The sequence below is a fragment of the Trachypithecus francoisi genome, unplaced genomic scaffold (genome assembly GCF_009764315.1).
Source record: "Trachypithecus francoisi isolate TF-2019V2 unplaced genomic scaffold, Tfra_2.0 Lachesis_group10, whole genome shotgun sequence".
Classification (NCBI taxonomy): domain Eukaryota; kingdom Metazoa; phylum Chordata; class Mammalia; order Primates; family Cercopithecidae; genus Trachypithecus; species Trachypithecus francoisi.
Window position 1 is genome coordinate 27785328 of NW_022681455.1, and position 22136 is coordinate 27807463.

A 22136-nucleotide genomic window follows, 5' to 3' on the forward strand; every position below is an offset into this window, starting at 1 on the left:
TGCTTCCGTTCTTTCAAAGTGGACAACTAGGTTTCAGAAAGGACCAGGCAGTTAAAACAGAGCTTACACCCTCAGTCACAGTAGGTCTTCAATCACTCATGACAGGTGTTAGAGCACCTCTGACGAGTGCCAGATCCAACGTTTTGGAGGGAAAAAAACAGGAAATTAGCAGAGGATGGTTTCGATCCATCGACCTCTGGGTTATGGGCCCAGCACGCTTCCGCTGCGCCACTCTGCTGTCCCGGGGGACCGTTCTAACTTATACATCTCCTAACACCGCTGTCCAGTTGTGTCAATGGATTTTTTTTCTTCCTTATCTATTTATTTTCTCTAGTCTGCCTTTCATCCTCGAGTTGTCTCACGTTTCCCTCTCAACATAGTCACCTACGACTTGTTGTTTGCTCCTTTGCAACTTAAGAAACCCTATTGAAATTCGTTCTCAGGAACTTGATATTCAACCTGTTAGGCTCTCATACACTGACTTCTAGGGTTGAAATTAGAACTCACGGTTTGTTTGTTTGTTTTCCGCGCCTTCTATAGCGCACACACTGTCTGCATTTGGAACACCTTGGCTCCTCCGTGTCCCTGGTAAGGCAAGGGCACTGTGTGGTCGTGAGGCCCGGTCCTCTGCCAGGTTGGAGAGACTAAGGAGAAACTGGAGATGCAGCGAACGGAAGAGAAGGAAATGCATGTACTTCCGAAAATCTTTGCTCGCGGAATTGAGGGAGACGTGGAGACGACATGCCTACTCAAAGAAGATTCAGTTTTCTGTGTCCCCCACCACAATGAAACTTCTTTCACAGAGATCGTAATGGGTATTCCTAACTACAAGAAGAGCGTGTGTGTGTTGACCACTTGGCCTTTGGACACTGGATGGGAAAACTGAGGCTCAGATCGCGTTCTAGTTGTGTCTGTGGACCCGTTTTTGTCAGTCTTGGTTCTTTCAGCCTAGGAATTGCGCAAAGCCGTTTTAAAGATCCTGAGTATAATTTAAGCTCCCCAGTGGGGTGGGCTTCACGGGCCTGACATCTATGGAGTCGCACAACTTACCACCATCCCCCAAGCACCCCTACACACACTCAGCCCTACTCTTGGGGTTTAACGTTTTGTAATGGCTCTCTTGAAGTTCTCAATAGTTTTATGCTTAAACTTGTGTTTTGTAAGCTATAGCCTACATGACAATGTAGCAAGCTTAGGCCTGGGGGTCAGTTGGCTCCCAAGAGTTCTGCCCAAGAGTTGGCTCCCAAGAGCTCTGCCTCCCCTGGATGGGTTTTCAGCAGCGAATTTGCCCTGCTAACTGACATCCTTCCCCACTCTCTTTCCCGACCCCTCTTCCCCACCTACCTCCAGCAGTAAAGCCCCCTAGGGGGTCTACAGAAGAAGAATTAAGTTCCTGCAGCCTAATCCCGGGGTTTCTGGGATGTGGCATAATGGCTGTCATTCCTGACACTGGCTGGCAGCCTGGCAGTGCCCAGGTGAGTTGGGAGGGCGTCGTGGTGGGAGTGAGCCTGTAACTCACACCCACATCAGTATACATTAATAATTATAACAGCATTGTCTCCCTGCTTTTTGAACCAGGGCTCCCTCATTTTAATTTTTCACTGGGCCCTACAAATTATATAGCTGGTCCTGCTTCCCAAATTTCAGTGATGTTTGGTTCTCTTTGCTGGGCTCCCCTCAGGCTTCTTTACTATCTTGTTTTCACACTTGAAAAATCAGACCCTGGTGGCCGGGCACGGTGGCTCACGTCTATAATCCCAGCACTGTGGGAGGTTGAGGCGGATGGATCGCGACGTCAGGAGTTCGAGACCAGCCTGAGCAATATGGTGAAACCTCGTCTCTACTAAAAACACAAAAAAGTTAGCCAGGCGTGCTGGCGCATGCCTGTATTCTCAGCTACTCGGCAGGCTGAGGCAGGAGAATTGCTTGAAACCGGGAGGCGGAGGTTGCAGTAAGCCAAGTCGTGCCACTGCACTCCAGGCTGGGCGACAGAGCAAGACTCCGTCTCAAAAAAAAAAGAAAAAAGAAGAAGAAAAGAAAAGAAAAATCAACCCCTGGATTCTTAAAGGTGGAGCTTGGAGTCCTTAAGGTAAGAATTTGGAGGCTTCATTTTGAAACCCCAATGCTTAACACTGCTGTAAGTTTCTATTTTTACATTATCTAAATTTTATAAAATTCAAGTCAGAAAAGATGCCAAACCGTTGAAATTATTAACACATTTAGATAATATATCAACTAATCTCTAACAATTTAATTACTTATCAGACATTTTTTGAGCAGTGACAAAGATTTCTTCATGACCAAACTCTAGTCAGGTTCCTCTGAAGGCTCTTCTCAACTAAAGCCCCGACTTTTGTACTTACATGTTTGCAGCTCTGCATTGCCCACTTTTAACAATAATCGTGCTAAGTCAGTTTAGCCAGAATCCCTCATCCTCTATTATCTGATCTTCCTTCATATCTGATCAGGATTCTCATTCTCCACCATGCTCCAGTGATGTCATCTCCTTGGCCTGCCTTCAAGAATTCTATCAGGCCAGGTTAACCAGAAACCCCCTTACCTGTGATGTTTCCTTTCAGTTATTTTCCATCCACTGACCTCATCTCCCCACCCTGATCCTTGGCTATAAATTCCCACTTTTCCTTGTTGTATGCAAAGTTGAGCCCAGTCTCTCTCACTTACTGCAAAATCCCCTTGTAATAAAGTTTTCCTTACTGTCTTTAACAATTGCCATAAATAATGTTTTCCTTAACACCAACACCATGTGTGTTGCTTTTTATATATAAATAACACATAATTTAATAAATTTGAGCTATGAAAGATGCCGATCAAAATATTCATATTTTTATAAGTTTTTGTTGTTGTTGTTTTTGCTTTTGTTTGTCTGTTTTTGAGACGGAGTTTTGCTCTTGTCACCCAGGCTGGAGTACATTGGTGCGATCTCGGCTCACTTCAACCTCCTCCTCCCCGGTTCAAGCGATTCTCCTGCCTCAGCCTCCTGAGTAGCTGGGATTACAGGTGCCTACCACCACGCCCAGCTAATTTTTGTATTTTTGATAGAGATGGGGTTTCACCATATTGGCCAGGCTGGTCTCGAACTCCTGACCTCAGGTGATCTGCCCACCTCGGCTTCCCAAAATGCTGGGATTACAGGCGTGAGCCACAGTGCCAGGGTGAGATTTAAAACACTATCTTCACTGTACATTTTGGTATTCCTTTTTTTAAATATATTTTTATTTTTATTTTGAGACAGAGTCTGGCTCTGTCACCCAGGCTGGAGTGCAATGGCGCAATCTCAGCTCACTGCAACCTCTGCCTCCCGGGTTCATGCAATTCTCCTGCCTCAGCTTCCTGAGTAGCTGGTATCACAGGCACCCGCCACCACGCCCGGCTAATTTTTTAAATATTTTTGGTGGAGATGGAGTTTCACCATGTTGGCCAGGCTGGTCTCAAACTTCTGACCTCAGGTGACCTGCCCGTCTCTGCCTCCCAAAGTGCTGGGATTACAGGAGTGAGCCACCGCACCCGTCCCATTTTGGCATTCTTGATGTTAGGGAAGAAACACAGTTACTTTAATCGTTGTTTGAGGGTAGTGTTAAATATGACTTATACTATATGATAAGGGGTTTTCTTTACACTATCAAAATTGGCTTTGATTGTTTATATATAATGAAAAACTTTGTATGTAAGCAAGCAACAATTAGAGTTGTGTTCACTTTGGCAGCACATATACAAAAATTGGAACTATACAGAGAAGATTAGCATGGCCCCTGTGCAGGATGACATGCAAATTTGTGAAGCATTCCACATTTTTTAAAAAATAGAGTAACCAATGATACGGAAATGGCCTAGAACAGTGGTTCTCAAACTTTGCACATTAGAATCACACTTCAGGATCTTTAAAAATAGAGTCGTACCTTGGTATCTGTGGGAGATTGATTTAGGATCTCCCACGGATACCAGAATCCATACACGCTCAAGTTCCTTATGTAAAATGGGATAGTATTTGCATATGACCTATGCACATCCTCCTGTATACATTAAATTATCTCTAGATTACTTATAATACCTAAAATACAAGGTACATGCTATGTAAATAATTGTTAAACTGTGTTGATTAGGGAAAATGACAAGAATATAAGAATCTGTAATGTTCAGTATAGATGCAACCATCCTTTTTTTAAAAAATATATTTTTTTGATCCACAATTGGTTTAATCAACAGATGTAAAACCCACAGACATGGAGGGCTAACTGTACTAATTTTTGTAGGCTTCTACCCCCACTAGACTGATTTCATAGGATTTGGGTGCCAGTGGGCATCAGATATTTTATTCCATTGACCCCTAGCTTACAAGACAATTATGTGACTTTTGTGCAGACAGGTGTCATCACAAACTACCATTTTTACGGTAGAAAGGGTCTCTTCAGGAGCTCTTAAAATGACTTCTTTCAAGTGCATTGGTAGAGTTTGTAGAAAATATATTGTTACTGCTCTCTATCCTAAAAGACATCTTTACAAATGAAAGCTTCAAAAATTTCCCCGAAGAGATTAATATGGAGTTAGTTACTCGAATCAAATTCTGGGGTCTTTAATAACCTTGAGAATATCTCTGGTCTGCTAGATTTTGACCATCTCAACTGACTGGCACATTGTATTGAGCCTAAGAAATACCTTATTCGGGGCCGGGTGCGGAGACGGGCGGATCACGAGGTCGGGAGATCGAGACCATCCTGGCTAACACGGTGAAACCGTCTCTACTAAAAATACAAAAACAAACAAACAAACAAACAACCCAGGCGTGGTGGCGGACGCCTGTAGTCCCAGCTACTCCGGAGGCTGAGGCAGGAGAATGGCGTGGAACCCGGGAGGTGGAGCTTGCTGTGAGCCGAGATGGCACCACTGCACTCCAGCCCAGGCGACAGAGCGAGACTCCGTCTCAAAAAACAAAACAAAACAAAACAAAGAAAAGAAATCCTTTATTCGGACTTTGCTGATTTTGGAGTCCCTTCACACCACATAATACATCTGATATTTTAAATAAAAATAATCAAGTTGGGAGATATAGAAGAAAGATTCAGAACAAAAGTAAAATAATACATTCATTTTTATTCATGTTGGAAATATAAAGAGTCCATTAGAAAGAATGTAAACCAAGGAAAGCATAAAAGATTTTTAAATGTTCCACTTGACCACAACATTAAAATTAAATAGATACACACCCAGTTGTATAAATGGACAAACTGAAGACCAAGGTCAGAACTAAATAACCTCAAAACAAACAAACAAAAAAACAACAAGACTCCATCTCCTTTAACACTCTCCCACGTTTACTTCGAAGCAACTTTTATAAGGTGTCATATGTGTCAGAAAGAATTATCAGACTTAAAAATCGACAACAGAAATTACTGGGTCCTTCCTTTCAGTGATGCGCTTGGCGTTGTCTGGCACATCCTCTAGCAAGTAATCTGATTTTTTTAGAGCTATGCACCTTTGACTTTCTATTCACTAGGCTAAGCTCTGTGATGGTGAAGTTAAGTTATAGAAAAGTGATAATAATTCAAGTGATTCATGTCTACATTAATCCTAAGATTTTACTCAGTTGAGATACAATTTTCAGCCTTTCTATTGTGTGTTATTTGTTCTTCAAATTCATCTTTCAAGGGATTTTCCCAATTTACTTAGTAATTAGCGAGATATATGAAATCTTAAACACTACATTCATGTTATATTTGTATGAAAGTCAGGTTTTCGGTTTTTCTTGTGACTGATAATACCAGAACATTTTGGGGGTTCAAAAGAGGAAGAAAGAAGTCCTGAGGGGGATGTCAAGTGCTGGATGACGAGCACATGGTGGGGTGTGAGGTACAAGTTTGAAATATTTTAATTGTCAGAGAAAAAGGGACTCCGAGCACATTTTCTAAAGTGTTTGGAAGGTAGGACACCTTGGTCCAGAAATGGCGATACAGCAGAGAATTTGAGTTGTTGCAAATCGGTAAAAATGCCAGAGGCAGCAAATAGAAGTACGAAGCTGAATGCTCTCTTGAGCAACTGCTCAAGAGACACGGTTTGCTAGGGAAAGTATTTACGTAAATTATTTTTAATCCCCACAGGATTTTTTTTAATTTTTTTTAATTTTTATTTTTTGTGAGACGGAGTCTTGCTCTGCCGTCCAGGCTGGAGTGCAGTGGCCGGATCTCAGCTCACTGCAAGCTCCGCCTCCCGGGTTTACGCCATTCTCCTGCCTCAGCCTCCCGAGTAGCTGGGACTACAGGCGCCCGCTACCTCGCCCGGCTAGTTTTTTGTATTCTTTTTAGTAGAGACGAGGTTTCACCGTGTTAGCCAGGATGGTCTCGATCTCCTGACCTCGTGATCCGCCCGCCTCGGCCTCCCAAAGTGCTGGGATTACAGGCGTGAGCCACCGCGCCCAGTCCCCAAAGGATTTTTAAAAAAATTTTTTTTTGAGACGTAGTCTTGCCCTGTAGCCCAGGCTGGAGTGCAATGGCGCGGTCTCGGCTCACTGTTGCCTCTGCCTCCAGGATTCCTGTGATTCTCCTGCCTCAGCCTCCCAAGTAGACTAGCTGAGATTACAGGCGCACGCCACCATGCCTGGCTAATTTTTGTAATTTTATGGAGACAAGGTTTCACCATGTTGACTAAGCTGGTCTCGAACTCCTGACCTCAGTTAATTCTCCCGCCTCGGCCTCCCAAAGTGCTGGAATTACAGGCGTGAGCCACTGCGCCCGTACAATACCCAAATAATTTTGAAGAATTTTCCTTACATTTGCAGATGAAGAAAAGTTTCACAAATGATCTAAATAAGATAAAACACCATATATTTTACTTTCGGAAGTGATGGAGTTTGAATTTAAACACATATATCTGATTCAAGAGGCTTATGTTTGCTACTATTGCACTTTGCCTTTAAAACAATGCTGGGTTTGGCCGGGCGCGGCGGCTCACGCCTGTAATACAGCACTTTGGAGCCCGAGGCGAGCGGATCACTCCAGACCAGGCTGCTCAACATGGTGAAACTCCGTCGGGTTTTAGCTGGGCGTGATTGTGGCAGCCTGTAATCTCAGCTACTCGAGAGGCTGAGGCAAGAGAATCACTTGAACCTTCGAGGCAGAGGTTGCAGTGAGCCGAGATCGCACCACTGCCCTACAGCCTGAACGACAGAGCGACACTCTCTCTCAAAATAATAACAATAAACAACAGTTATATATGAACAGGGAGGTGGGCTCCAGGTTGGCCTCCATATCTGGCACACCCAGGAAGGGGGCCATGACAGCTGGGACACATCATCCGCATCTGAGACTACAAGAGTCCTTGGACCCTTCTTGCAGTTGAACTTATCTGGCTCAAGCAGGAACTAACAACCCCACAAGGGACTTTCCATGCCATGGAGGCAAGCGGAGTACGGTTTGCTCCAGTTTTGCTTGCTCCACATGTAACCTTTTGCTCATTATAATAGTAAAAAACACACCCCTGGATGGAGATTTAACATGTTAATGAGACATGCAATGTATATACTAGCATGTATAGCCACAGCGCATGTGCACCAGAGGATCACCCAAAACATGCTTACTAGTAACACCTCCTCCTGCCTGCCACTTTTTGAAGAAACGTGTAAGACTCCCGGCCAGGCGCTGTGGCTCACTCCTGTAATCCCAGCACTTTGGGAGGCCGAGGCGGGCGGATCACGAGGCCAGGAGTTGGAGACTAGTCTGGCCAACATGGTGAAACCCCATCTGTATTAAAAATACAAAAATTAGCCCAGTGTGGTGGCGCTTGCCAGTAGTCTCAGCTACTTGGGAGGCTGCGGCAGGAGAATTGCTTGAGCCTGGCAGGCGGAGGTTACAGTGAGCCGAGATCGCGCCACTGCACTCCAGAGCCGGACTCTGTCTCAAAATAAATAAATAAACAAACAAACAAACAAACAAACAAATAAATAAATAAATAATTTAAATAAAAGTAAAATTAAAAAAGAATCCCAAAAAGGGGGTATCCCCAGTGCCAGTTGGCGCTGTCTCATCTTCAAGTAGACTGCTCTGACTCAGCTTTCAGTGTATTTTCGTTTTTGCAATAAACTGCCTTAAGGTGGTATCTTCGTTGTTGCTTGTCTCTTGCTTAATTTCTTTTAACCAAAAAACAAGAACGGAGGACTTCGCACTTTTCAGTAACATTTGAAGTTCTCCACTTGAAGACCAACAACAACAACAACAACAACAACAACAAACAATTCACCCCTGATCGTTGGGTACATAAAATAGGATCTTGTAATAGCTGCTTGCCAGTACATTCGAGTATGTTAGGATTGTCTTCTGCGTGTATGCTCATTGTTTCATTTCTGTAGAAAATGAAGTTTCTGGCCGGGCGCGGTGGCTCAAGCCTGTAATCCCAGCACTTTGGGAGGCCGAGACGGGCGGATCACAAGGTCAGGAGATCGAGACCATCCTGGCTAACACGGTGAAACCCCGTCTCTACTAAAAAATACAAAAAACTAGCCGGGCAAGGTGGTGGGCGCCTGTAGTCCCAGCTACTGGGGAGGCTGAGGCAGGAGAATGGCGTAAACCCGGGAGGCGGAGCTTGCAGTGAGCTGAGATCCGGCCACTGCACTCCAGCCCGGGCGACAGAGCGAGACTCCGTCTCAAAAAAAAAAAAGAAAAAAGAAAAAAGAAAATGAAGTTTCTGAAAGCTGCTAATTTGGGGCAGTAATTGAAAGCATTACTACGGAACAGAATGGAAACTAAATATTGGATGTATGTCTCCCACCTTAATAAAGCAAGAGAGATTTGTATGTGTGTGTGTATATATATATTTATACACACACACACACACACACACACACACACACATATTTATTTATTTATTTTTTACTCGGTAGAGTTTGAAATCAAGACGAAGATCTCTCTGTTCGTCCATCAAGGTCTTATATTTCTCTTACGTGCGTCCCATAATAACCTACATCCTGTCTCTTCACTTCACATCCCTTCTCCCATCACCCACAGAAAGAATCAAAGAGGATCTAGATCAGCGAGGGAGAGGAAGAACGGGGAAACATGGAAAGAAGAAAGGCGGAAGGGGGTGGGGGGAAGAGGTGGCGGTGGTTTGACCTTGAGGAAGGAAACGAGATGATTGTACAATAATACTCCAGCCTGTCCCTTGCAGAAACCATTAAGATGCTGAAAATAATTGTACAGGGAATATGGTAAGTGCCACTCACGAGCTTGTTAAGTTAAAATGTGGGCGGAAGCATTGGGGAAAGCTCCTGAAAGGTGGTAGTTGCAAAATGGTTTTGGTAAAATCTATATCTCAAGCCCTTGTCTCCTGTTTTTGTTTGTTTTAGACATGAACTCGCTCTGTCGCCCTGGCTGGAGTGCAGCGGCGCAATCATACAACTCACTGCAGTTTCGCTCTCTTGGGCTCTCAAGTGATCAAGCCTTTCTCCTACCCAGGTAGCTGGGACTACAGGCGCGCGCCATCACGCACCGCTCATTTTTTGTATAGACGGGATGGAACTCCTGGGCTCAAACAATCCTCCTCGCTCAGCCCCCCAAATCCTAGTGGTTTTTTGCTTTTTTTTTTTTTTTCTTGTGGCTTTTTGAGAGGGAGTTTTGTTTGGTCGCCAAGGCTAGAGTGCAATGGCACGATCTCGGCTCACTGCAACCTCCACCTCCCGGGTTTAAGCGATTCTCCTGCCTCCGCCTCTCAAGTAATTGGGATTACGGGCGCCCACCACTGCTCCCGGCTAATTCTTGTATTTTTAATAGAGACGGGGTTTCGCCATGTTGGCCAAGCTGGTCTCGAACTCCTGACCTCAGGTGATCCGCCCGTCTCGGCCTCCCAAAGTGCTGAGATTACAGGAGTAAATCACCGCGCCCGGTCCCCCAATTTTAGGATTAAAGGGGCAAAAAATATGTGTCAGAAGTGGGATTCGAACCCACGCCTCCATGCGGAGACCAGAAGCCCCAAACCTGGGAAGCAGCAACTTGAGTCTGGCGCCTTAGACCACTCGGCCATCCTGACACGTGCTGTCAGGTCTTAAGTTTCATTATACAACCCGTAGTCAGCAGACTCGGGCTCTGTACAAAGGAGGAAAAGACCTCGGATGGGTGGCGTATGCTCCCGGTTTTCAGAACGGTATTTATTATTTTGCCCGGTGCTATTCTAAATGATACTAAAAATAGTGTCATCAAAATACCTTATGTTGCTATCTTTCAGGTTAAGTCAAAAATGAAATAGTAGGGAAAGTGGCAAATACTCAGAACAGTGCTTCCTAAGTTTCTATCTAGCTCCGTAACAGTTTCCTGGCTAGAGGGACCCTCAAAGCTCAGTATTCAGCGTCCTAAGCAGGCGCTTTGTAGAGAGAAACAAAAGTCATACAAGATTTTTGTTTTTACTCTTCCGGTTTCCCCACCTAGCCCAAAATACACTGTGAATACTTTGAAGCAGAAATAAAATCAGTAACAGAAAAATGAACTGTCTCAATTCAAAAGAATGATTGAAAAAGATGAAGGTGGAGAATGGAGAAAAATAATTAATAATTTTATCATTTTGGGCCGGGCGAGGTGGCTCAAGCCTGTAATCCCAGCACTGCGGGAGGCCGAGACGGGCGAATCACGAGGTCAGGAGATCGAGACCATCCTGGCTAACCCGGTGAAACCCCGTCTCTACTAAAAAATACAAAAAACTAGCCGGGCGAGGTGGCGGGCGCCTATAGTCCCAGCTACTCGGGAGGCTGAGGCAGGAGAATGGCGGGAACCCGGGAGGCGGAGCTTGCAGTGAGCTGAGATCCAACCACTGCACTCCAGCCCGGGGCGACAGAGCAAGACTCCGTCTCAAAATAATAATAATAATAATAATAATAATTTATCATTTAAGAGGTTTCTAGAGCGAGAAAGAGGAGTAGGTGCTTGTGAATGTGCAGAGGTGAGAAGAAGAGTGAAAAGGTGGAATTAATCATGGAGGCGGGGAAGAGAGGAAGAAGAAGAGACTTCAGGTTTGGAGAGGTAAATTAATCAAACTGTCCATGGCTCATTTTTGTTATTGGTCAACGAAATCTTTCTCTTTCTCTCTCTCTGTTTCCCTTACTGTTTTGTTGTTTTTCTTTGTCATGTCCTTTCCTCTCTCCCAACATACAGGCAACCTCTCTAAAATATTTAAAATTATTATTATTATTATTATTATTTGAGACGGAGTCTTGCTCTGTCACCCAGGCTGAAGTGCAGTGGCCTGATCTCAGCTCACTGCAAGCTCCGCCGCCCGGGTTTACGCCATTCTCCTTCCTTAGCCTCCCCAGTAGCTGGAACTACAGGGGTCCGCCACCTCGCCCGGCTAGTTTTTTTTTTTTTTTTTTGTATTTTTTAGTAGAGAAGGAGTTTCACCGGGTTAGCCAGGATGGTCTCGATCTCCTGACCTCGTGATCCGCCCGTCTCAGCCTCCCAAAGTGCTAGGATTACAGGCTTGAGCCACCGCGCCCAGCCCTAAAATTATTATTATTATTTTTTGAGACAGAGTCTCACTCTGTCACCCAGGCTGGAGTGCAGTGGCGCAATCTTGGCTCATTGCAGCCTCTGCCTCCTGGGTTCAAACGATTCTCTTTTTTTTTTTTTTATTTTTTTTTATTTTTTTTATTTTTTTTTTTGAGGCGGAGTCTCGCTCTGCCGCCCAGGCTGGAGTGCAGTGGCCGGATCTCAGCTCACTGCAAGCTCCGCCTCCCGGGTTCACGCCATTCTCCTGCCTCAGCCTCCCAAGTAGCTGGGACTACAGGCGCCCGCCATCTCGCCCGGCTAGTTTTTTGTATTTTTTAGTAGAGACGGGGTTTCACCATGTTAGCCAGGATGGTCTCGATCTGCTGACCTCGTGATCCACCCGTCTCGGCCTCCCAAAGTGCTGGGATTACAGGCTTGAGCCACCGCGCCCGGCTAAAACGATTCTCATACCTCAGCCTCCCGAGTAGCTGGGATTACAGGCGCGCGCCATCATGCCTAGCTGATTTTTTTTGTATTTCTAGAAGAGACAGGGTTTCACCATGTTGGCCAGGCTGATCTCGAACTCGTGACCTCAGGTGATCCGCCCGTCTCGGCCTCCCAAAGTGCTGAGATTACAAGCGTAAACCACCGCGCCCGGTCCCCCAATCCTAGGATTAAAGGGGCAAAAAACATATGTCAGAAGTGGGATTTGAACCCACGCCCCCATGCGGGGACCAGAAGCCCCAAACCTGGGAAGCAGCAACTTGGGTCTGGCGCCTCAGACCACTCGGCCATCCTGACACGGGCTGCTAGTTTTTAAGTTTCATTATGTAACTCGTAGTCGGCAGACTCGGGCTCCGACAAAGCAGGAAAAGACCTCGAATGGGTGGCCTATGCCAGGTTCGTCTAGGCCTCCCAAAGTGGTGGGACTACATTATTATTATTGTTTGAGATGGAGTTTTACTCTGTCTCCCAGGCTGGAGTGCAGTGGCACCATCTTAGCTCACTGCAACCTCTGCCTCTCAGTTTCAAGCGATTCTCCTGCCTCAGCCTCCTGAGTAGCTGGGATTACAGGCGCGCACCACCACGCCCAGCTAATTTTTGTATTTTTGGTAGAGATGGGGTTTCGCTATTTTGGTCAGGTCGGTCTCGAAATCCGGACCTCAAGTGATTCGCCCACCTGGGCCTCCCAAAGTGCTGGGATTACAGGCGTGAGCCATCGCGCCCGGCTGAAATTATAATAAACTATCCTTGAAAAATATGTTGTTGAGTTGCGTAATTTAAATCCTAACTTCTGACTGGGCGTGGTGGCTCACGCCTGTGATCCCAGCACTTTGGGAGGCGGAGGCAGGCGGATCACGAGGTCAGGAGATAAGAGACCATCCTGGCTAACACGGTGAAACCCCGTCTCTACTAAAAATACAGAAAATTAGCTGGGCGTGATGGCGAGCGCCTGTATTCCCAGCTACTCCGGAGGCTGAGGCAGGAGAACGGCGTGAACCCGGGAGGTAGAGCTTGCAGTGAGCCGAGATTGCATTACTGCACTGCAGCCTGGGCAACGCAGCCAGATTCCTTCTCAAAAAATAAAAATAAATCCTAACTTTTTTCTTTTACTCAACACGGTTTGAAAAATCTACTCATCCTGCTACATGTACGTCTGCTTGGTCACTTGAGGCTGCTGCATAGTATGAAAACCATAGGCAGTATACCTGATGGACATCCAGGTTGCCTCTAACAATCTGCTACCTCAAAATGCTAGAAGCACTGTACCTGGCAAGGCCAATCATAGAGCTGAGCTGAAATTTCACTGAGGTGGATTCCTAGAAGTGGACTTCACTGGGTAATAATTTAAAAGTTATACAGGAGGAAAACCCAGGTAATGTTAATATTGCAAAAAAACCTAGGACCCTAATTTTATGACCAAGATTTCAAATCTACGTAGTGCTTCATATAATGCAATTTTTATCTTCAAAAACAAGAGACAGAAAGGATATCCAAATCAGGTAACTCTGAGACGCAATCTCAGAAGGAACTTTAAACTTAGTTTCTTTTTTTTTTTTTTTTTTTTTTGAGACGGAGTCTCTCTCTGTGGCCCAGGCTGGAGTGCAGTGTCGGGATCTCAGCTCACTGCAAGCTCCGCCTCCCGGGTTTACGCCATTCTCCTGCCTCAGCCTCCCGAGTAGCTGGGACTACAGGCGCCCGCCACCTCGCCCGGCTAGTTTTTTGTATTTTTTAGTAGAGACGGGGTTTCACCGTGTTAGCCAGGATGGTCTATGATCTCCTGACCTCGTGATCCGCCCGTCTCGGCCTCCCAAAGTGCTGGGATTACAGGCTTGAGCCACCGCGCCCGGCCACTTAGTTTCTTTTCAACAGGATGAGTATTTCTTTGTTATCGATGACCCAAACGTGTTTTCAGCAGTGTTATAATCTTAGGGTTTCCTTCCTCTTAGGTTTTAGAGGGAACCTAGGAAATCTTTTGGTAGAAGTTTGTAACAGATTATTTTACCTGTGCAGAAAAGTAGTGAAGATTTTAGTAATTTCCCTCACGTGACTGATCAGTTGAACGACTAAGGAAAAGAACAGGGTGTTACCATCGTTGCTACAGCGGTGTGTGTTTACGACGGTTGCTGGTCAGATCAATGTCTGATTCCCCTTTCAGAGAGACAGACGATATACAGGAATCAAGAACGTTCCTACAGGGCTGTCTGAGAACGGGGACTTTTTTCTCGTGCCTTTCTCTTTTCTTTCCTTTTTTCGTTTGTTTAATTTTTGTCAGCTGATTCACAGACCAATAGATGGAAATTCACTGCTTACTTTCTTGCAGGAGAAAGGGATCTCCAACAGTGCTGCGGGACTGCGTCCAAATGGTACTGAAAATATCCCAGGATTCTGTAAGTCAGGGGTTTTCGTTTGTCGATTGGTTTCATGTAAGAGAGATGCCTCTCTCTTTACGAGACCCTGTTTGGCGAATATCTGCTGGGGCGGGAAATCTTGGAGATAGAAACGGCTGAACTATTGTGGCATTCCTTGGCGAAACTTGGTACAAATCTGGTAGGGAAAAACAAAATGTCATACTGTGTCAGAAGTGGGATTTGAACCCACGCCTCCATACGGAGACCAGAAGACCCGAACACAAGAAGCAGCAACCTTGAGTCTGGCGCCTTAGACCACTCGGCCATCCTGACACTGTGACACAGTCTCTGAAAGTACACGTGATGAGTAAAGATGACTTACGGCTCGCCTCCTGGCTGAATCCCAGGGGCAAAAGTTATCTCTGGAATTTGCCTGACTAAACAGGAGTTCCCAATTCACTGATTACGGAATGGAAGGGTAGAAGAGTACAACTGTTAGTGCGGAACTGAATAATTTTTACAGTACTGGAGACCAAGATGAGAGTGGGGGAACAAGATGTGGCGCGTCACCTCTCCCCTTCCTCCAGTAACTCCCTGCGCTCGGCCCTGCCCTCTCCCTCTGACCTCTGACCCAGCCCTCCTGCCCCGCAGAGACCTCTGCTTACGACCCTGACCCTGTGGGGTCACTTTGCTCTTTGTTGCTTAAGTCCTGATGCAGCAGCTCCAACATGATGCTGCCCCAGGGCCCATGGAAACTTTTCTGGACAAGAGGCCGTCATAGCAAGAGAGTGGGGCTGTTCTGTACATGGATTTCTAGGCATTCCCCCTTCTCCTCAACCTATCCGAACTGTGATTTCACCAGTGGAAGTCATCCTTACATCTTTCATTTCATTACACAGTTGAGTAAACATCACCATCTTCTGCCCTGTAGGGTCGCATGTGCTCTAAAGTGATAAAGTGATAATCCTGTCTCTCCTCTCTCTAGAGCTCTCAGATGCTTTTCTGCAAATGTTACCCACTGTGGGAGGCAACAGCTATTTCTTTTTCTTTTTTCTTTTTTTTCAGACGAAGTCTTTCTCTTGTCCCCCAGTCTGGAGTGCAATGGCGCGATCTCGGCTCACTGCAACCTCTGCCTCCTGGGTCAAGCAATTCTCCTGACTCAGCCTCCTGAGTAGCTGGGATTGCAGGTGCCCGCCACAACGCCTGGCTAATTTTTTTTTATTTTTACTAGAGACGGGGTTTCACTATGTTGGCCAGGCTGATCTTGAACTCCTGGTCTCAAGTGATCCTCCAGCCTGGACCTCCCAAAGTGCTGCGATTACAGGTGTGAGCCACCACACCTCACCTAGTTTCAGTTATTTGTGCCTGGCTAGAAATGTATCTATGTCTCCTCAGCTCCTGTTGCCCCCTTTTCATCCTACAAAGAAGGAGGCAAAAGTACTTGTTCCACGAAGTTTTATTATTAGGTATTTCAAAGGTCAACACAGTTAGTATTACAATAGCCTTATCATCAAGCACTAGCTGTAAGGAGAAGTGCTATGAATTTTAGTTGAGCCTTGTTTATCAGGCAGTGGCCACCAAAAGATTACAAAATCAGAATCTTCTTTTTGCTTTGTATATAAACTATTAGTCCTACAGAACCAGTTAGCTATCTACTAATCCAAGATTGTACTAATGTATGTAGATATTGTCAGTGGATACGTTCTGTTTTGGGGTAAATAACTATGAGGCATAAAACTGTGTAAAGCACAGCCACTCAAAGCATGGTCTGCAACCCAGTGCTAATTTATAAATGTTAGTTACCAGTCTGGTCTGTTTCAAGATATGGAGCTTATGCCAGAAGGCAAATCAACTATATCACTAAGCATCTTTAGTTCCATTGAATGACTGATTATTGTAGGAATAGTTTCTTAGTGAAGGCAGCAGTACATTTAATTATATTTTGGAGAAAGTTTATCTTATTGTAGACCAGTAACTGGTGTTCCCTGCACAATTTTGCACACTAATAGTTTTAGAGGGGTATTCCAACACTTGCATGGAGGTCAGCATTTGTTGTTCTTTTTTTTTGGATGGAGTCTAGCTCAGCTGCCAGGCTGAAGTACAGTGGCAAGATCTTGGCTCACTGCAGACTCCACCTCCCGGGTTCAAGTAATTCTCCTCCCTCAGCCTCCCAAGTGGCTGGGACTACAGGTGCATGCCACCACGCCCAGCTGATTTTTGTATTTTTAGCAGAGACGGGTTTCACCATATTGGCCAGAATGGTCTCCATCTCTTGACTTCGTGATCCACCGTCCCTAGCCTCCCAAAGTGCTGGGACTACAGGCGTGAGCCCCTGCACCCAGCCCAGCATATGTATTTTTAAAAGAGGATTCATTCTATTGGTATAATTAGAAAAATATTTATGAAACATTATTTATATAGTTCATGAAGTGTCCAAGAAAAGCAAACTGGGATAACAAAGCCAGAAAATATCACCGCAGCCTTATCAGGCTACTTAGAATGAACCAAGCTATTGCTTAAAGCCAGAAGCTGCATCGCATTCTTCCCCAGGCCAGATGCCTCCTCACCCTTTTTTGACAGAAGGTGAGCCTTCTGTATACTAGTCTTACTGAGATGCATCTGTTGGGAAGAACCAAGACTTCCTCTGTCATAGCAGTTTATGGCAAACCTATTCATACTCGTCCTTGCAATGGCGGTGCTCCCAATGTGAGAAAATAAAAAATATGTTGAGGTAAATCAGCTACTCAGGCTTCAACTTATCCAATCATTCAAAGTTTATGAAGTATTGGTCGAGTGCCGTGGTTTACGCTGTAATCCCAGCACTTTGGGAGAGACTGAGGCGGGCAGATCAACTGACGTCAGCTCGAGACAGCCTGGCCAACATCATGAAATCCTGTCTCTACTAAAAATACAAAAATAAGCTGGGCATGGTGGCGGGCGCCTGTAATCCCAGCTACACTGGAGGCTGAGGCAAGAGAACTGCTTGAACCCGGGAGGCAAAGGTTGCAGTGAGCAGAGATCGCCCAGCCTGGGCAACAGAGCAAGATTCTGTCCAAAAAAAAAAAAAGTATAGAAATTCATCACCCAACAAACTCCTGGGAGGTATCACTATAATTATAACAACAATCAGATAATGCAGATTATTCTACATTTGCACTTCCAGATCCATTATCTGCCTTTCTTCTTCCTGGAAGGCTGTATCACTTGGCTCCTGGTTCCCGGCTCCGATCCGGATTCAGCCAATGGAAGACAGCAGCAGGAGATAAGAGGGCACAAAGAAAGCGAGGCAGATGCATGTACAGTATTTCTCCTACTTGCTCCTGGACAAGCTGTGTTCCTCCCATGGGCACAGCTCCCAGTGGGTGGTTCCTCTCCCGTTGCTGGAACTCATGCCAAATTCTGGCAATTCTGCCCCTTCCCTTTTCCCTTAATGCCTAGGAATATTGAAGATTCCCACTGTTCTGATCCCTGAAGATTTCCTCACATCTTCTTGGTTCCCTAATTCTATAAAGAAGCCCACCAAATAATCTCTCCTCAATCCACCCTTGGAATGTGCCCTGATGAATATAACCAGATTTACCCAAGTCCACTTCTGAGCCTTACTCTCCTGACAGCAGTGTGAGGAGGCGCTTCAAAGATGGAGCCTAGGCCGGGCGCGGTGGCTCACGCCTGTAATCCCAGCACTTTGGGAGGCCGAGGTGGGCGGATCACGAGGTCAGGAGATAGAGACCATCATGGCTAACACAGTGAAATCCCGTCTCTACTAAAAAACACCAAAAATTAGCCGGGTGTGGTGGCGAGCGGCTGTAATCCCAGCTACTCGGGAGGTTGAGGCAGGAGAATGGCGTGAACCCGGGAGGCGGAGCTTGCGGTGAGCCGCGATTGCGCCACTGCACTCCAGAGTAGGAGAGAGAGCAAGACTCCGTCTCAAAAAAAAAAGAAAAAAAAGAAAAAAAAAAAAAAAGAGATGGAACCTATAAGAGCCTCAAGGTCCATGGCCTGAAGAGTAACTTCCCGGCATTTGTGATTTTCCCTCTTAAACATAACTCTGAAATTAGAAATCGATATAATGGGTGCTCTGAAAATACTCATTAAGACATTCTAATTAGACAAAGGTATACTACAATAGAAGGAAGCAGGATTTTTTTTTTTTGTTTTTTTGAGGTGAAGTTTCACTCTTGTCACCCAGGCTGGAGTACAATGGTGTGATCTCAGCTCACTGCAACGTCTGCCTCCCAGGTTCTAGCAGTTCTCCTGTCTCATCCTCCTGAGTAGCTGGGATTACAGGTGCGCGCCAACACAGCCGGCTAATTTTTTGTATTTTGTTTTGTTTTGTTTTGTTTGAGACGGAGTCTCACTCTGTCGCCAGGCTGGAGTGCAGTGGCCTGATCTCAGCTCACTGCAACCTCCGCCTCCCGGGTTCAAGCGATTCTCCTGCCTCAGTCTCCCGAGTAGCTGGGATTACAGGCACACGCCACCATGCCCAGATAATTTTTGTATTTTAGTAGAGACAAAGTTTCACCATGTTGGCCAGGATGGTCTCCATCTCTTGATCTCGTGATCCACTCGCCTCGGCCTCCCAAAGTTCTAGGATTACAGGCATGAGCCACCACCGGACCATTTTTTGTATTTTCAGTAGAGACGGGGTTTCACCACGTTGGCCAGGCTGGTCTCGAACTCCTGACCTCAGGTGATCCTCCCGCCTTGGCCTCCCAAAGTGTTGGGGTTATAAGCGTGAGCCACTGCTTCCTACTGGAAGTAGGAATTAATAACAATAAAAACAATAAAGTTAATTGTTTAATTTAGTGTCACAGAGTCAAAGGGACAGATCCTACATTTACTAAATTCTGAATTATTCAGCTCCTCAAATCACATTTGTCAGAAGGTTAAACCAAATACAAAGAAATATTACTTTAGCATTTTTTATAATTTAGAAAGTATTACAATATAATCATTTGACTTATACATAAATTCAAAAGTCAACCAATAGCCATCAGTATGTTGATTTATTTCCTTCTAAGATTTTGCTATGCAAATACACTGAGAATGAAATTGTGATCATTCATAAAGTTTTGCCCTCTGCTTTTTTCACTCAATGGTAGTTCATGAACTTTCTCTGTATTATTAAATGCAGGTTTCTTCTAAAAACCTTTAGGAGCTGCATGATATTCCATGTGAATATGGTACAGTAAGATAAGCTTGCACCAAAGTATAATTAAATGCACTGCTGCCTTTACTGAGGAACTCTTCCTACAATCAGTGAGTCAATGGAACTAAATATGATTAGTGATGTAGTTGATTTGCCTTCTGGCACAAGCTCCATATACAATATATACCTATACACATGCACATATATGTGCCTACATATACCTATATATAGTATATAGTATATAGTGTGGTGTTCATAAGTTGAAAGGTGGACCATTACCTATTTTCTAAAATCCAGATTCGCAAGCAGAGACTTGAGCCTGGGAGACAGCAGTGAGTCTGGGCATCTTTGGGAATGTGGCTAACAAATTTGGTAGAGGAAAAGTGTACAGGAACAGGCTACTTATCCACTCCTAATTCCCGCCCTTCAGCATTCTCCCTTTCATCTTTATTTTTCCTTTATGTCTCTGTTTTCTCACCACTGTCCCCTTCCCTCTGCCCCCTAACTTATGAGTCTTCTCTAATTCTGAAAGAGCCCAGGTTGAGAAAAGCTCTGTAAAAGAGGCCATACCTAATTTTATCAAGAACTGAAGGTCTGTTTTATCTTTTTGCTCCAGACACCCTCCATGTAAGTTACCTTGTGCAAGCCTCTGCTGATTTGTGGAAAATGAAGTGAGAAGTAAGAGATATTAAGGCTGGTACTTTTCCAGAATTTCAGTCCTTGCAGGCCCTGGCGTAGCTGCCAAAACACTTGCGATGTAATAGTGTGTTTGCAGGTTAAGTATTGTGTCACAAGTGCCTTATGTGGTAGAGATTTGTTTTTTGTTGTTTTGTTTTGTTTTGTTTGTTTGTTTGTTTGTTTTTTGAGAGGGAGTCTCGCTCTGTCGCCCAGGCTGGAGTGCAGTGGCCGGATCTCAGCTCACTGCAAGCTCCACCTCCCGGGTTTTTTACGCCATTCTCCTGCCTCAGCCTCCTGAGTAGCTGGGACTACAGGCGCCTGCCACCTCGCCCGGCTAGTTTTTTGTATTTTTTAGTAGAGACGGGGTTTCACTGTGTTAGCCAGGATGGTCTCGATCTCCTGACCTCGTGATCCACCCGTCTCGGCCTCCCAAAGTGCTAGGATTACAGGCTTGAGCCACCGCGCCCGGCAATGTGGTAGAGATTTGAATGTATGCCTTGCCTACTATTAATTACTGTGTACTCCTTGAGATAAAGAAGTGACATCCATAGTCCCTTTCCCATAAGGATTGCTTATGCATTAGTGAATACTTTATTAAATGAATACCTTTAAGAATCAGAAGTCCTTTTTTTTTTTTTTTTTTTTGAGACAGAGTCTCACTCTCTCTCCCAGTCTGGAGTCCAGTGGCAGGATCTCGGCTCACTGCAAGCTCCGCCTCCCGGGTTCACGCCATTCTCCTGCCTCAGCATCCCGAGTAGCTGGGACTACAGGCGCCCGCCACCACACCTGGCTAATTTTTTGTATTTTTAGTAGAGAGGGGGTTTCACCGTGTTAGCCAGGATGGTCTCGATCTCCTGATCTCGTGATTCGCAGGCCTCGGCCTCCCAAAGTGCTGGGATTACAGGCGCGAAGTCTCAATCTCAGCAGACAAGGAAAGAAAGAGAGCCCACTGAGGTCCGGTAAGAGCATTAAAAACAAAAACAAAGAAACAAAACAAAAACAAACCAAATAAACAACAACAACAAAATTAGGCTCAAGTGATTCCTCTGAACATAATAGACCTGTGTTTCACTGAGGTTGTTCTTTTCTTTAGGCACTAGAAATCAGGAGGCGGAACACTGTACCTAAACATAAAACAACATTCTCAAAAACTGCCCTGCACAGGCTTGTTGGGACTTCACGATCCTTCTTGGACCTGCATCCCCCTCTTCTCTGGAACTCGGGTGATGACAAGGAGCTTCAGGAGAAAGGGTCCCTTCTACCCAAGGAAGTTTAGGATTTTGGAGAATCTGAACAAACAACTGGCCCCTCTGGGAGGTGAACCTTTGATTCTAAGAAGTTCAGGGTGGAGAACAGCGATAAAATTGACCTTACATTCTCTCCACTCTCACTCTGCCGCATTCATATGACCCTCCATTTCTTGTTTTGTTTTGCTATCGTTTGCGTTTATGCCACTTCCGGTTACAAGGGCATTATTTTGCCGGTATGACTTTGGGGAATGAAGGTAGGGATGTGGAATGTGTGATTGTTTTACCCTGTAAGACCTTTTGGAGAGCCAGCTGGATTGCTCTTAAACAGCAGATTTCACAGCCTCTCTTCTGGAAGGGAGAGCTGCGTCCTCGGTATAAGACAGGGATATAGGGCCTGGATTCCCCACTTCCCAACCAATGGCTCTCATTTTTTTCCGAGTTGTTTTAATGTTACTTGTATTTGTCAGTAGTCGAGGACTTTTTTATTTTTACTTATTTTTTTTTTAAGGGATCCTGTTTATGAGCACAGGGCCCCCGACTTAAGGAGACTTAAGAATTATGGTTTAGTTTACTTTTTTACCCCGGTCTGCTTGTCCAAGCCGAGTCTCAAATAGCTTTTCTCATGCCCCTCCCAGCCACTTTCCCCTTGTGGAAGAGAACAAATTTCTGGTTTCTATGCCACAGCGCCGTTGGACGGAACTCTTTTATTTGGATTTCAGTGTCGCTCAGTGGA

The 22136-nt window shown here is 45.2% G+C and overlaps 4 non-coding genes across 4 annotated transcripts; 1 reads left to right on the forward strand and 3 right to left on the reverse strand.

Moving 5' to 3' along the window:
- Nucleotides 1-166: 166 nt before the first annotated feature.
- On the reverse strand, nucleotides 167-238 carry TRNAM-CAU. The gene has a single exon. It is a non-coding gene; the product is annotated as a tRNA-Met (tRNA).
- Nucleotides 239-3708: 3470 nt separating this feature from the next.
- LOC117088809 lies at nucleotides 3709-3814 on the forward strand. The gene has a single exon (XR_004439341.1). It is a non-coding gene; the product is annotated as a U6 spliceosomal RNA (small nuclear RNA).
- A 6108-nt stretch (nucleotides 3815-9922) lies between these two features.
- On the reverse strand, nucleotides 9923-10029 carry TRNAL-CAA. The gene is made up of 2 exons: nucleotides 9992-10029; nucleotides 9923-9968 (listed from the first exon to the last, which is right to left on the reverse strand). It is a non-coding gene; the product is annotated as a tRNA-Leu (tRNA).
- A 4522-nt stretch (nucleotides 10030-14551) lies between these two features.
- TRNAL-CAA lies at nucleotides 14552-14659 on the reverse strand. The gene is made up of 2 exons: nucleotides 14622-14659; nucleotides 14552-14597 (listed from the first exon to the last, which is right to left on the reverse strand). It is a non-coding gene; the product is annotated as a tRNA-Leu (tRNA).
- Between the last annotated feature and the right edge of the window lie 7477 nt (nucleotides 14660-22136).